Source organism: Littorina saxatilis, linkage group LG1 (genome assembly GCF_037325665.1).
Source record: "Littorina saxatilis isolate snail1 linkage group LG1, US_GU_Lsax_2.0, whole genome shotgun sequence".
Lineage (NCBI taxonomy): Eukaryota > Metazoa > Mollusca > Gastropoda > Littorinimorpha > Littorinidae > Littorina > Littorina saxatilis.
In genome coordinates, this window is record NC_090245.1 from 54869447 (window position 1) to 54882507 (window position 13061).

A 13061-nucleotide genomic window follows, 5' to 3' on the forward strand; every position below is an offset into this window, starting at 1 on the left:
ATTTATTACACGTGTAATGGTTATGAGCCAAACGGCTTTCCATATATACGAGCCTGCATAGCAGTAGGGTATGTGACCAGCCGAGCTCGCTATGTTTAATTAAGTATTGTTGAGGTGTCAATTTATAGGTTGACATGTGTTTGTATAGGTTTAGGAAATAGGGTATATTTTCCGGACACTGGTCAAAGACGTGCTCTAAACCGATGAGTTGTCCACAGGAGCAGTGTGGTTTGAAAATCTTATAGATAGTGCCACCAGTACAAAGGCGTCTGAAGATACGCAATAATACTGGGGGCAGTACGGGAGTGGGCAGACAGGGGTTATTTGGGCAAAATAATGGGGGTGTGAATTAATGAAATATTTATAAGGGGTTGAGATTTCAAACAGATCTGCGGTCGTCGTAAACGGACTGAGACATCCGATGACAGCTAACCACGGACAGACTGACATGTTTCAAAACGGCTAACTAGGTCAATTGTCAACCTGTTTGAAATGACAAGATTAAAGCCAACAAGAAATTTAAATAAAAAAGGCTAACCAGAGAATCCAATTCCTTCATGTTGACGGGACACGTGCAGATGAGTTATTAGTCTACTCCCTGACACAAATTCAGATGCGGCCCTGTTAATTGTACGGGTGTGTTTTTTCAAGGATTACACAGGGATCCTTTTTTTTCTCGCCATCAAACTGACTCAAACAGACTTAAACAAAAAATGGTTCGGATATCATCGAAAGGGGAGTGTGGCAGCTTTAACAACGGGTTAAAATAACAAAACAAACTGAAATAGGCAAGAAACATAACACGCCCACTCGTAAACAGAAAATGTGAGGGGACGTGTGTGTTGCAGCCAGCGAACGCAGGAGAAGGTTCTAAATCGGATTTTTGTGTGTGGCTGAAACAATAAACGTAATTTCACACAACAGGAACAGGTTTTAATCTCCACAGAACTAGGAGCAGTAGCAACAACAAATCGAGATGTTTGACCAAAAAACCCCAAAAAACAAAAAACACACACCTCCAATTATTTAAGAAAATACGGAGTAAAAAGAAAAGGACTCTTAAAACAAAAGTATACATTTACAGACGTTATTGTTTGTTCGTTCATGGGCTGAAACTCCCACGGCTTTTACGTGTATGACCGTTTTTACCCCGCCATTTAGGCAGCCATACGCCGCTTTCGGAGGAAGCATGCTGGGTATTTTCGTGTTTCTATAACCCACCGAACTCTGACATGGATTACAGGATCTTTTTCGTGCGTACTTGGTCTTGTGCTTGCGTGTACACACGGGGGTGCTCGGACGCCGAGGAGAGTCTGCACACAAAGTTGACTCTGAGAAATAAATCTCTCGCCGAACGTGGGGACGAACTCACGCTGACAGCGGCCAACTGGATACAAATCCAGCGCGCTGCCGACTGAGCTACATCCCCGCCCCACAGACGTTATGACTTATGACAAGAAAATCCGAGTAAACAAGGTCTTAAGATGGAAGACATTTCAAAAATAACTGTGTTTTAATTTTTTAATTTAAATGTGTCAAGCGCAAAGAGCATAATTGTTAAGTTATGATGTTGCGCTATATAAATGCTCATTTATCATTTATCATTAAAAACTTAAGGATCTTAAAATTGGGCTTCTATTGCACATAGCCCCCTCCCCCAACCCCTGTGTTCCCCCACCCTTACCTCCCTACCAACCCCATAAGCTGTTTAACGTATTTTAGCGGAAACAATACTGCACAACTTCCTTGTTGTGGTGAAGAAAAACAGATTCAAACAAAACAAATATTCTCTGGAGCCAGGCTGGAGATGTTTGTGCGGATGTCAAAGTGTCAGTCTTCACGCTTCCCCCTTGTCTGCCGGACTAGCGCTATTGATTGCTGGAAGACGAACGCAGTGGCGTAGTGGATAAGACATCGGCCTCCCAGTCGGAAGGTCGTGAGTTCAAATCCAAGCCGCGGCCGCCTGGTGGGTTAAGGGTGGAAATTTATCCGATCTCCCAGGTCAACTTGTGCGCATAACTGCTAGTGCCTTATTCCCCTTCGTGTGTACATGTACACGCAAGCAAAAGACCAAGTGCGCACGGAAAAGATCCTGTAATCCATGTCAGAGGTCATTGGGTTATAAAAACACGAAAATACCCAGCATGCTTCCCCCGAAATCGGCGTATGCTGCCAGAATGGCGGGGTAAAAACGGTCATTCGCGTAAAAATTCACTCGTGCAAAAACATGAGTGGACGTGGGAGTTTCAACCCATGAACGAAGAAGAAGAAGAAGGAAAGAAGAAGAGAAGAAGAAAAAGATTGCTGGAAAGTACACTTTTCTAGACGAGTACGGACAAGCTGGTTCAATGGATTAATCTCCTTTTTAGGACCATCAACGATATGAGAAATTAGGTCTTAAAAGATGACGATTCTTAAAATGAGTATTATAATTTTTGCAGATGTATAGAACAGAAGATCTGAGAAACAACGGTCTGAAATGAGGGGAAGTCTACAACTTGGTTTTTCTTTTAGCGTCCCTCTCTGATAATTACCTCGTCGTTTGGTGTTTGCAATATTTTGTTTTGTTCTTCATGTCCTTGGTTTTGACCTTTTGTTTTGTGTTTCTTCAAGCGATGTGTATCCCGCTCTAAACTTTGGAGGGTCTACTGGCGTGCGCGTCGCGCGTCACGAACCACGAGAGTCAGCACACAAAGTTGAGGTGCTGCAGGGCCTTAAAAGCGAAACCATCGCGTGCGACAAGTAACGAATCCAGTGTTAAAGCATCGCTTTGTCTATCCAACTGGCTGTTTAAACCCTACATCGAAGACGGCATGTAATTGCTCCTGAGATATATAAAACTGAAGGAGAGAAAAAGGAGAAGAATAAAGTAAGAAGAAGAAGAAGAAGAAGAAGAAGAAGAAGAAGAAGAAGAAGAAGAAAAAGAAGAAGAAGGCCCCCAGACAGTAACAAAAGGAAAGCAGTAGAAAAGCAACCTTCACTTTAGGACTTCAAACAATCTGACAATAGGATGTCGATCGGTCCCGTTACTTTTTAAAAACTGTTTGTGTTGTATTTGTTCGGTCTTGTCTGCTACGTAAAGAAGTTGTAAATTGTTACTATTACTGATACGATTCACCAAAAGTGATATCATAATGTTCGTATGTATTGTGGAAGAAAACTCTTTTTTTTTTAACTGTACGACTCCAGCTTATATTTTAGGTAAGGCCAAATAAAAAATATAAGTTGGTTTAGAGTAACGTGACCAAAAAAGATAGGGTCGGTAGGTCGGCTTTTTTTCTCTTTTTTTCCCCCTTAAATTTAGTCGATTTTGAAGGAGGTTACTTCCCTTAGTTTCGGTATGGTTCGCAAAATGTGTCAACAGTTTTAGTTTTTTTGAGAAATGAAAAAAGTTGTAGGGTCGGCTGGAAAAAAATAGGGTCGGTCGGGTTACTCTAAACCAACATATATTTTTGTTGGGCCTAAACTGCCGATATTGTGAAGAAAGTTAGCAGGCTAACTGACTCGATGAAAATGTATACATTCGAAACGCAGTTGAAGGTAACATAAAAGGATACTTTTTTTGGTAGAGTATTTTTGTTTGTTTGTTTGCTTAACGCCCAGCCGACCACGAAGGGCCATATCAGGGCGGTTTGGTAGAGTATGCACACTATCAAATTCATATACAAGGCATAACGATGCCACGAACACATCGTGCTTTTTAATGCTAAATTTGTCACCTGAGAGAATATTTTATAATGCCAAGCCTTTGAACTAAATCTTCTCGAAAGCTACGATATATCTGAGCAACAGTTTTCAGGGAGACAAAATTTAATTCAGTGACTCGTGAAAGCTATAACTTCTGAAAACATGGCATTACGAGAACATTAAGGTATGCTTCATTAGACAAAGCGTGTAAATCTGTTTTTGAGCAAGAATAAATCGGTATGAATAATTCATTTTCCTATCGCTTTTGCTTTTATAGTAACGAAGAAATTTGCATTGAAATGGGCCATGAAATCCTTGAACCTAACATATAAAGCAGACTCGCCAGTAGGTTCGTCTCTCTCTCTCTCTCTCTCTCTCTCTCTCTCTCTCTCTCTCTCTCTCTCTCTCTCTCTCTCTCTCTCTCTCCGTGCCGTGTAATGTATGTTTTGATGAATATATTAGTGTACGTTGTTGTTGTTGTTGAGTGCAATTATATATATGCAATGTTAAACTTTTGTTCACGACCCTTTATAAGGGGCAATGGCCTATCTATACATATAAATAAAAGAGAGTGTCTGTCTGTGTGTGTGTGTGTGTGTGTGTGTGTGTGTGTGTGTGTGTGTGTGTGTGTGTGTGTGTGTCTGTCTGTGGTCGCCATACCTCTGAGATGGCAAGAGGCAGGAACAAGATAGTGTGCACGTACACTCCCTAGGTGCCGCAGATGTGCACCTGGGTTTTAGTTTCTTGATTCATTCTTTCCTTTCTCAGATTATGGACCTCCCATTTATTGAATACAGCCTATATGGTGCAAGACCAGTTCAGTGCCTACTGTTCACCTGTAGCTAGCACATCATGCCAGGCATATTAGAGACTCGCTATTGCTCCTATGAGGGGAAGAAATGAAGAATGAAAAATTAACTGGACAGTTCCGGAAATTTCTAGAAGGTAAGGGAGATAACTCTTTTTTTGTATCCAAACAAAGGAGGTAAAGCTAATGATAATGGGATAGCGAGCGTCTTAAATTGCTACAGGGCTCCGCTTACTCCCGGGCGAAGCCGGGCTTAACTGCTAGTTAATTAATAAACCGTTTGCGTCTCTCTCTCTCTCTCTCTCTCTCTCTCTCTCTCTCTCTCTCTCTCTCTCTCTCTCTCTCTCTCTCTCTCTCTTTTTTTTCATTTTTGAGTTCTCTCTCTCTCATATATATCTGAAAAACAGCTGAAACATGCAACGGGTTGTTCGTCGTCGTATACGTCAAAACGCACTGTTTCAACCCACGCCGAAGACACACAAACTGTCGAGAGAGTTGAACGAGTGTTCCTCGAAGATAAATAAACCCACACAAACAGACACTTCGCTTTTGTGTGTGGTACCCCAGAGTGTGCGAATATTCACACCGTTTCTGGCATAACACATGCCACCAGGACTGACAGCACTATCTATATTTATGAAGCTTTTTAGAAATGACGTGACCGAGACAAGTAAAAGCTAAGCCGGGGGCAGAACGAGAATGCGAGTGCTTTCCCGATGATAGCTGTTATCATCGATGTCTTGATGTCTGGGCGTCAGCCCTCTTTACTTTTGAGAGATGAACTAATGACAAGGGGTTGGGGGGGGGGACACTGGTAAAGAATGGTGTTAGTGTTTGTAATGTGTTAAGCAGAAAATCAAAGGCATGCAGATGAATGGGAAGTGACATCTTACATGACAAATCTGCTGTTTTAACCCGGAAACACGTGTGTGTGTTGCGTATGTCATCACCGAGATGTGGCAACAATTCATTCACTTTCACGTGTTCATTTTGCTTTGATATTTTTATTTTTACATTTTGGTTTGACCTGATTTTCGCGCAATATTTTAATACATTCCTCTGAAGATGTTAGATGTTTGCAGTCAGAGACAAAAGATTTGGATTTGCTTTAAAAAATTAAAACATCTCCTCCCGAGCTACTACTACTTAAAAATCACATATACTTTATTGTTAAAAAAAAATTTCACATTATTAATGATGAGCGCACTGTCTCAAGATTCTGAACGCTTCATTAATTCATTAAGTACATATCGCTTTTACGAACATACCGGATAAACCAATACACTTTAAAAAAAAAAATGTTACTTTTGGTTGGAAAAGTTAAACAGCGCTGTAGCTCGGCGTCATAAGTTTAATTATGGAAATTATATTGAAGAGCTCAACAGTATTTTAAATATCTTATTCACAAGATTTTAAGCAATGGTCTTGTAAACGAAACTGTCCGAATAGTAATTGCACAAGGGGGGAAAACACACAAGCTTACCTTTATTGCCAAGTGAAACTGCGAAGACAAGCAGATAGAACTACAGAAGAAGCTCCGAGAAAAACGAAACAAACTATAGCCCTCAGTATTCTAAGGACCATAAAACAATAATTATTATACGGCAGCACTCTGGTCCAACTTGTGCGATGGGTGAAGAGTGCTGTGTTTTCTCTCACAAAGGAGTGTAAGGGTCCGCAAGTCACCGCAGAATGACGCAGAGAGACTGATTGTGGGGTTGACACCGGTAGACGAGTTGCCCTGAGCGGTCTGCCTCGGGTCGCCCGCAGTGCGCATGGCAGAAAGCCGTTTCTTGGAGCAGTGCAGGAAAGCGCTCGAGAAGCACTCAGCGAGCGGCTTTGGGATATGCTCGCCCACCGCGCGCTTCGTATTCCAAGATGGTGGCGGTGTTTAAACTGCGATGCCGCGTAGCGTGTTGCGGTCTTCTCGGCGTGGTTTTCGACGTGACCCGAGGGATCCACCGCTTTTCAAGGTTCAGGGACTACCCCAGCTAAATTCCCCATCATAACTACGTTCTGTCTGACGATTTCACTAACCGAATCGTCTACTAGTTTAAGAAGTGCAACTTTTTGCATATCTCGCAGCATTCGTGCCTTCTTCGTCGCCATCTTGAAGCGATTTGCCTCGTTATGAGACCGTTGCATAGACCAATCCAGAGCGACTTTGCTCTGAGCGGGCCACTGTGATTCTGAGCAACGCATGGCAGCGCTACTTATCAAACAACGCGCTGTGTCCTCCCGCACCTCCGAATCTCCTTCCGTCAGGGTTGTTAAAATTGAAACGGAGCACGTTTACGACAACCCCTCGGGGTGGGGTGTTGGCTCAGTTGAATGACAGACCTGTCAGCCAATCAAATACAATCCAACCCGCCGAGACATAGGTAAAACTGACTGAAGAATGTTCCAAATTAACTTTCTCCGACAAAACTGTCCGCCATTTAGATTCAAAAGTTCAAGTTACGGAGTGAATCCAATTTCAAAGTCTAAATTATCGATTTTCGTCATGATTTTGCCGCAGTTCCAACACACTGCCACGGTTCTCTCCGTCAGTAACATTTGGTATACCTTACAACAGCTTCAATTAATTTGGGATGTTGTTCTTGAATTGTATTGGGTAACTTGTTCTGCTCGGGCGCATTGAACGTAATAGGTTTTAAATTGAAGACCACATCGCAATTTTAATCAGTCTATGCACGTGTCTGTGGTGCGCGCACATCAGTGGCCGGAGGACAGTCGCGATCTTTACCTGGCTCATAGTGTTGGGGGAAAAGCGGCGGTACCAGGCCTACTTCTGTGGATGTGTTGGGGTGGGGGTGTTTGAGGGGGGATTGGGATGTGACTGGGGGGACTATAAAACACAGACCCCCCTAACCCACACACACACACCACACACACATACACATTCACACACACACACACATACACACACATACACACACACGCACTGCGCACGCACACACACACACACACACACACACACGGAGTCGGGTAGGCAGACAGACAGACAGACAGACAACGACAAGAGACCAATATTCCAGCACTGTGGACAAGCCAGCAAAGCACCACAGAGCACAGTTTCAATGGCAATATAAGTAAAATTATAACTATAAGTTTTCGCTGAGACTAGGTAGCCTCAACACGATAACACATCAACCGCTGCACTCTCTGTGCATGCAAATGCGAACACAAAATATTAAACATCCCCCTGAAGTCTCCAGCTTAATCCTAGTGTTTGGGAGAATCACGTCAACACTACCTCCAATGTCCATAAATCTTGTTATAAGGCCGCGTGCACATGAACATGTCAACAGTATCATCTTTAAAGGCCATCGTTTCGACAGACAGAAATGAAACATATGTTAACATCCTTGTATTAATTTTTGGTTGTATTTATCAAATGGGCACACTGGCGCTTGCGGCTTTTCATAGCACCACAATATGGAAAGGCAGAGCAGTTATACTCTCTCTCTCTCTCTCTCTCTCTCTCTCTCTCTCTCTCTCTCTCTCTCTCTCTCTCTCTCTCTCCAGTACCCTCGTAATATAAAATTTGATTTGATTTGATTTGATTTGATCTCTCCCTCTTTATCCACCTCTTCTCACCGTCTTCTCGCAGCAGACGGCATTGCATCAACTGTGCTGTTAAGTCTGACAAAACATCTGAAATTCCTGCATACATTGTGCACTTTAAAGAACGAGCAAGGCAACAACTACAAATTAACCGGCAGCACATATTCCGCGTTACGATCTGAACAAACGAGCACACGAGCGAACACCGAGTGATTGTGGGCAACATCACCACTCGGCCTGCGCCCCTCCCCCCCTCCCCCCCCCCCCCCCCCCCCCGCACACACAGGTACTTCTTCCCTCATCCATTATGTCAAGGCAGAGTAATAACATGGGATATGTCGCCGTAATATCTGTGTAGTGACACCACAGTATGCATCCGGATGCACAGAAATAGCAGGTGCGCATTACAAGAACACGATACACAGTTAGGGATGAAGTTCGGTTTGCACGTCAGAGTCAGGCCAGCCCTCATGATTCATCCCGTCGCCCAATTTAGTTCCCTTACGGAGGAATGCAGCAAGATTTTTTTTCACACTTCTGTCTTGCAATCGTGGACACAATAAATCTTGTTCGGGTGGAACCCGTTTGTGTTATGTCACCAGAGATTATTTATGTAAGCTTACACTGAAGTAGGACTGAAGCGGTAAGGCGCGGTTATCATTATCCGTCGCCACTATTTTCATCAGTAGGCTACGTCGGCTGTTGCATGTCTGGTTAAAGATTGTTATGTACGTACATGGTGTATGTAGATATATCATTTATCCGATGATATGCGCGGTCGGTTACCACACCCATAACTCCCGGTAGACAGTGATTGGAAGTCGAGAGGGGTGTGTGTCTGTGTGTGTGCCTGTCTGTCTGTAGCCCGATCTGTGTGTGTGTGTGCGTTCGTGTGTGCATGCGTGTGTGTGTGTGTGTGTGTGTATATGTGTGTGCGTGCGTGCGTGCGTGCGTGCGTGTTACACGACACTTGAGATTGACGAAGTTCTCAAATGTCGTATAGTTGTGTTCTTTTATTCTACGTGGCCCGTCTTCACAGCAGCAGACAAAAACTCGTCAAATTGAGTTCGAGGATTTATTTAGCATTCCATACATACAACTGCACATCGTAGCAGAACTCAAAGTAGAAGCCTTTTAACATACAAATCGCGCTGGCCTATATCAGTAGTAAATACTCAATCTCGAGAATATTCCAGACCGAACATGATACAACTAAAATTAATGAGATGAACTGTCCATGGACTAGAATAGTGACATTCTCTGTGACGTACATCAAAAGTGCCGACGCACTTAATCCGAGCGAACGCCACGAACCCACGACTCAAAAGAACGTGGTAAACAACTTGTTTTGACAGGACTAGAAAGTTCACCTGCATTCTCGTCCAAACATAAATATTGTGTTTACAAAATATAATATCGGTACTTTCCCACAAAGTACAAATAAGTCAACTACATGCAACACACAAAACTGAACCAAAGTTCAGCAACGGCAGCGTTTCCTAACAGTGCGTGTGCGTGCGTGCGTGCGTGCGTGTGCGTGCGTGCGTGCGTGTGTGTGCGTGCGTGCGTGCGTGCGTGTGTGCGTGCGTGTGTGTGTGTGCGTGCGTGCGTGTGTGGCGTGCGTGTCAGTGTGTCAGTGGAGGTAGGCAGGTTGAAGGTAAGGGATACCCCAATCACAATGTCATCAGCAAACTGTTGTCTCAACAGCGACACACGCCATTCTAGCACACTTTACAAATCGACATTATTGTCAGAACTGAACAAAATCCCTAATAATAGTGGAACATTTTTACAATTCAAATGTAGGTAGGGAGGAACTGCATTTAAAGCTAAATAACCGCAAAGGGGGACATTATATCCTGATCCAAATTCCGCGTGTGACTAAAAGGTCACAGCTCAAGGAGAGCGACTTCTTGGAACAGGTTTCATGGACACGCGGTGGTCTCCCTGACAGTCGGACCAGCGCTTCCACCTCTGTTTGTTGTTGTCCGAACCCCCGTTGGGGGGTAGGCAGCACTACAATCGGGCAACTCCTCGTGCGATGTGGCACAGTCGGCCAACTGAAATCTTTCTCATGAGATTCGATTTGGTCGGATTTCTGCATTTCACTCGTTCAACTGCGCGCAGCTTACCGACTGTGTTACTGGCCCGTGAAACCGGCCCCAGTAGTCAAGTCAAGTCAAGTCAAGTCAAGTCAATATTTATTTCAAAAAAACGCTAGGGTTACATGAGTAAAATAAATAAAAATTGCAATAAACACGAAAAAAAAATATATGTAATAATGAGACACAACACTTCTAATTAACCGAAAATAAATCAAGCTTAATTCATAACAAAATAATTGTAATCATACATTTTTATTTTTTTTATTTTTTTTATTTACAGGAAAGTATATGTTTCTGTGTTTGTTTTTGTTTTAATAAGAAAAAAACCGTGATCAAATGATCAGAACTCTTTTAAAATACTCTTAATAAAATATATTAAATGCAATAACTTTCGTTTCTTTGTTAATTCAAATAAATGTTTAAATTTGACTGCATTTGAATTTCTACGAAAATACAACGGTAACAACCTTTTCCTCACATTTTCAAAAAAACGACACTGAAATATATAATGAAATTCATCTCCGAGTTCGACGGGCGCTGTGGCGTGGTGGTAAGACGTCGGCCTCTTAATCGGAAGGTCGAGGGTTCGAATCCCGGCCGCGGCCGCCTGGTGGGTTAAGTGTGGAGATTTTTCCGATCTCCCAGGTCAACTTATGTGCAGACCTGCTAGTGGCTTATCCCCCTTCGTGTGTACACGCAAGCACAAGACCAAGTGCGCACGGAAAAGATCCTGTAATCCATGTCAGAGTTCGGTGGGTTATAGAAACACGAAAATACCCAGCATGCTTCCTCCGAAAGCGGCGTATGGCTGCCTAAATGGCGGGGTAAAAACGGTCATACACGTAAATACGTGGGAGTTTCAGCCCACGAACGAAGAAGAAGAAGAAGAAGAAGATCTCCGAGTTCTCCAGACTGGCATTTAACACATATACTTTCGTTATGTGGTATATTTAACATACGGCCTTTCTGTATTGGCAATTTATGATTTAATGTTCTAAAGCGTAAAAAAGAGAGTGCTAGGTTATTGGGTAAAATGTTCAAATAATTTTCAAATATAAATGTATCTTTAAACAATCTATAATTGAAACAAGTTTCTTTTTCATTTAATTCTGAAAACCACGATTGTATATATTGATCTTTTAGGCATTGCAACGTTTTCAATTTAAACCATTTTTCATCGTAAATTAAACTGGTCATGCCAAAAACCACTAAGACCAAGAGCATTTAAAGTTGTTTCAACATGTTTTAAATAGGGTGCTTGATATATATGTTATTTACATAGAGGCGATGCAGAAAACGGTACAATACATTTGAAAACTTATTACTATTATTACAATCCACCAATTTAAACCAAAAACTAAATATTCTATTTTTTACGAGGACATCTAGTGGAAATTTGCCTAATTCGCCCAATACCATACACGTTCGGGTCGACTTTCTCAATTTCAAAATAATCTTATAAAAACGTAGCTATAATTTTGTTGCTAAATTTACCAAATTTGGTCCCCATACTTCACAGCCATATAACATAATCGGTGCAACTATTCAATCAAACAATTCAAGTTGAATATCTATGGACAACGACAATTTTTTACACTTCTTTAACAAGCTAAACATTGCTCGAGAGGCCTTATCATATAACAACTTTTGTGATTTATCAAACTTATTATTATAATTAAAAAATAGACCCAAATATTGAAAACCAAACACGACCTCAACTAATTCATCTTTGTATTTAAATAATGGCAATTTTCGTATTTTACCTCTTGAAAAAACAACTATTTTCGGTTTTTTGGCGTTCACCCGCAAACTCCACAGATCGCAGTATTCGGACAACACATTTAGCGAGTCGTGTAATGCTTCTGGGGATTCTGCTAAAATGGTTGTATCATCTGAATAAAATAAACATTTTAAACATCAGCTCAGCATCATCCGGCTGTAAGTCCAACATAGCAACCTCTCTTTCAATAGTAGGGAGGTAGGGAGTCCTGTAGGTATACACTGCGCTGTTAATCACTTCAAATGAAGCACTCTGTCCAAATATTTAATCAGCAGTTTCTTCTCAAGGGCATTACCTCGATACAGCCAATCAGTGTTACTTCATAGACCAGCTTTCTGGATTCGAGTTCTGAATGGGTAAAGAGAACCGAAGCAAAGCCGGTATAGTCGAGTCTCAAACGAAGCGAGTCGACACTGACTTAAAGGACAGAGTATACTCATTAAGCGCTAGCTCACAAAAGTATCTAATCCGATCACACACAAAGTAACCTCTGTTTTCTCTCGCAACGACACGGACAAGGACAGCAGACAATCCACACTGTAATGCGACAGTCATTCTCACAATAGGCAATCGTCAAGCGGAACATTGAAGGGTGACCCATTGTAGCCGAGTCCCGTGAGAAGTCGTGCTGTCATGTTATCCATAAGTACCCGTAACGTTACATGACGCCCGGAAAGCTGTTCGGAATGCAGCCGTCGCACACCATGGAAATGAAAAGGCCCGCAGTTTTGTGTAAAACTCACTATTCAATTTTTTTTCTCATTCTGAATTGGGGTGTTGGGGGTGGGGTGTTGGGTCGAGGAAAGATTAGAAACTCTGAGTGCATAACACTGAAACCGGACAAACGTGGGTAAATTTGTGTGAAAGGTACGTCACGTTACACAAAATGGACGAGCACTTTTGGAGCCACTTGGATTATTCGTTTGGGACGCAATACACTGTTTATATTTTGGACGGGTTACATTCGCGGTAAACCTTCGCTAATTAAGCTTTTCATTTACTTTGAGGCTGGCTTTCAGGCGGACTGTGCGCGCAGACGGTGAAAAAGATGCAATGGAAGCCACCAATACGTACTAACGTTTACTGCTGTCATCTGCAAATCAACGTTTTGACA

The 13061-nt window shown here is 42.3% G+C and overlaps 2 protein-coding genes across 2 annotated transcripts in view; one reads left to right on the forward strand and one right to left on the reverse strand.

Moving 5' to 3' along the window:
- The window catches only part of LOC138974260 (growth hormone secretagogue receptor type 1-like), a 39155-nt gene extending 32984 nt beyond the window's left edge, over positions 1–6171 (reverse strand). Inside the window, exon 1 of the mRNA XM_070346983.1 lies at positions 5979–6171. The gene's annotated coding sequence lies outside the window, so the exon portion shown is untranslated. The remainder of the gene's footprint in view (positions 1–5978) is intronic.
- Positions 1–13061, forward strand: part of LOC138974345 (uncharacterized) — a 436114-nt gene that overhangs the window by 99071 nt on the left and 323982 nt on the right. The window lies entirely within an intron of this gene.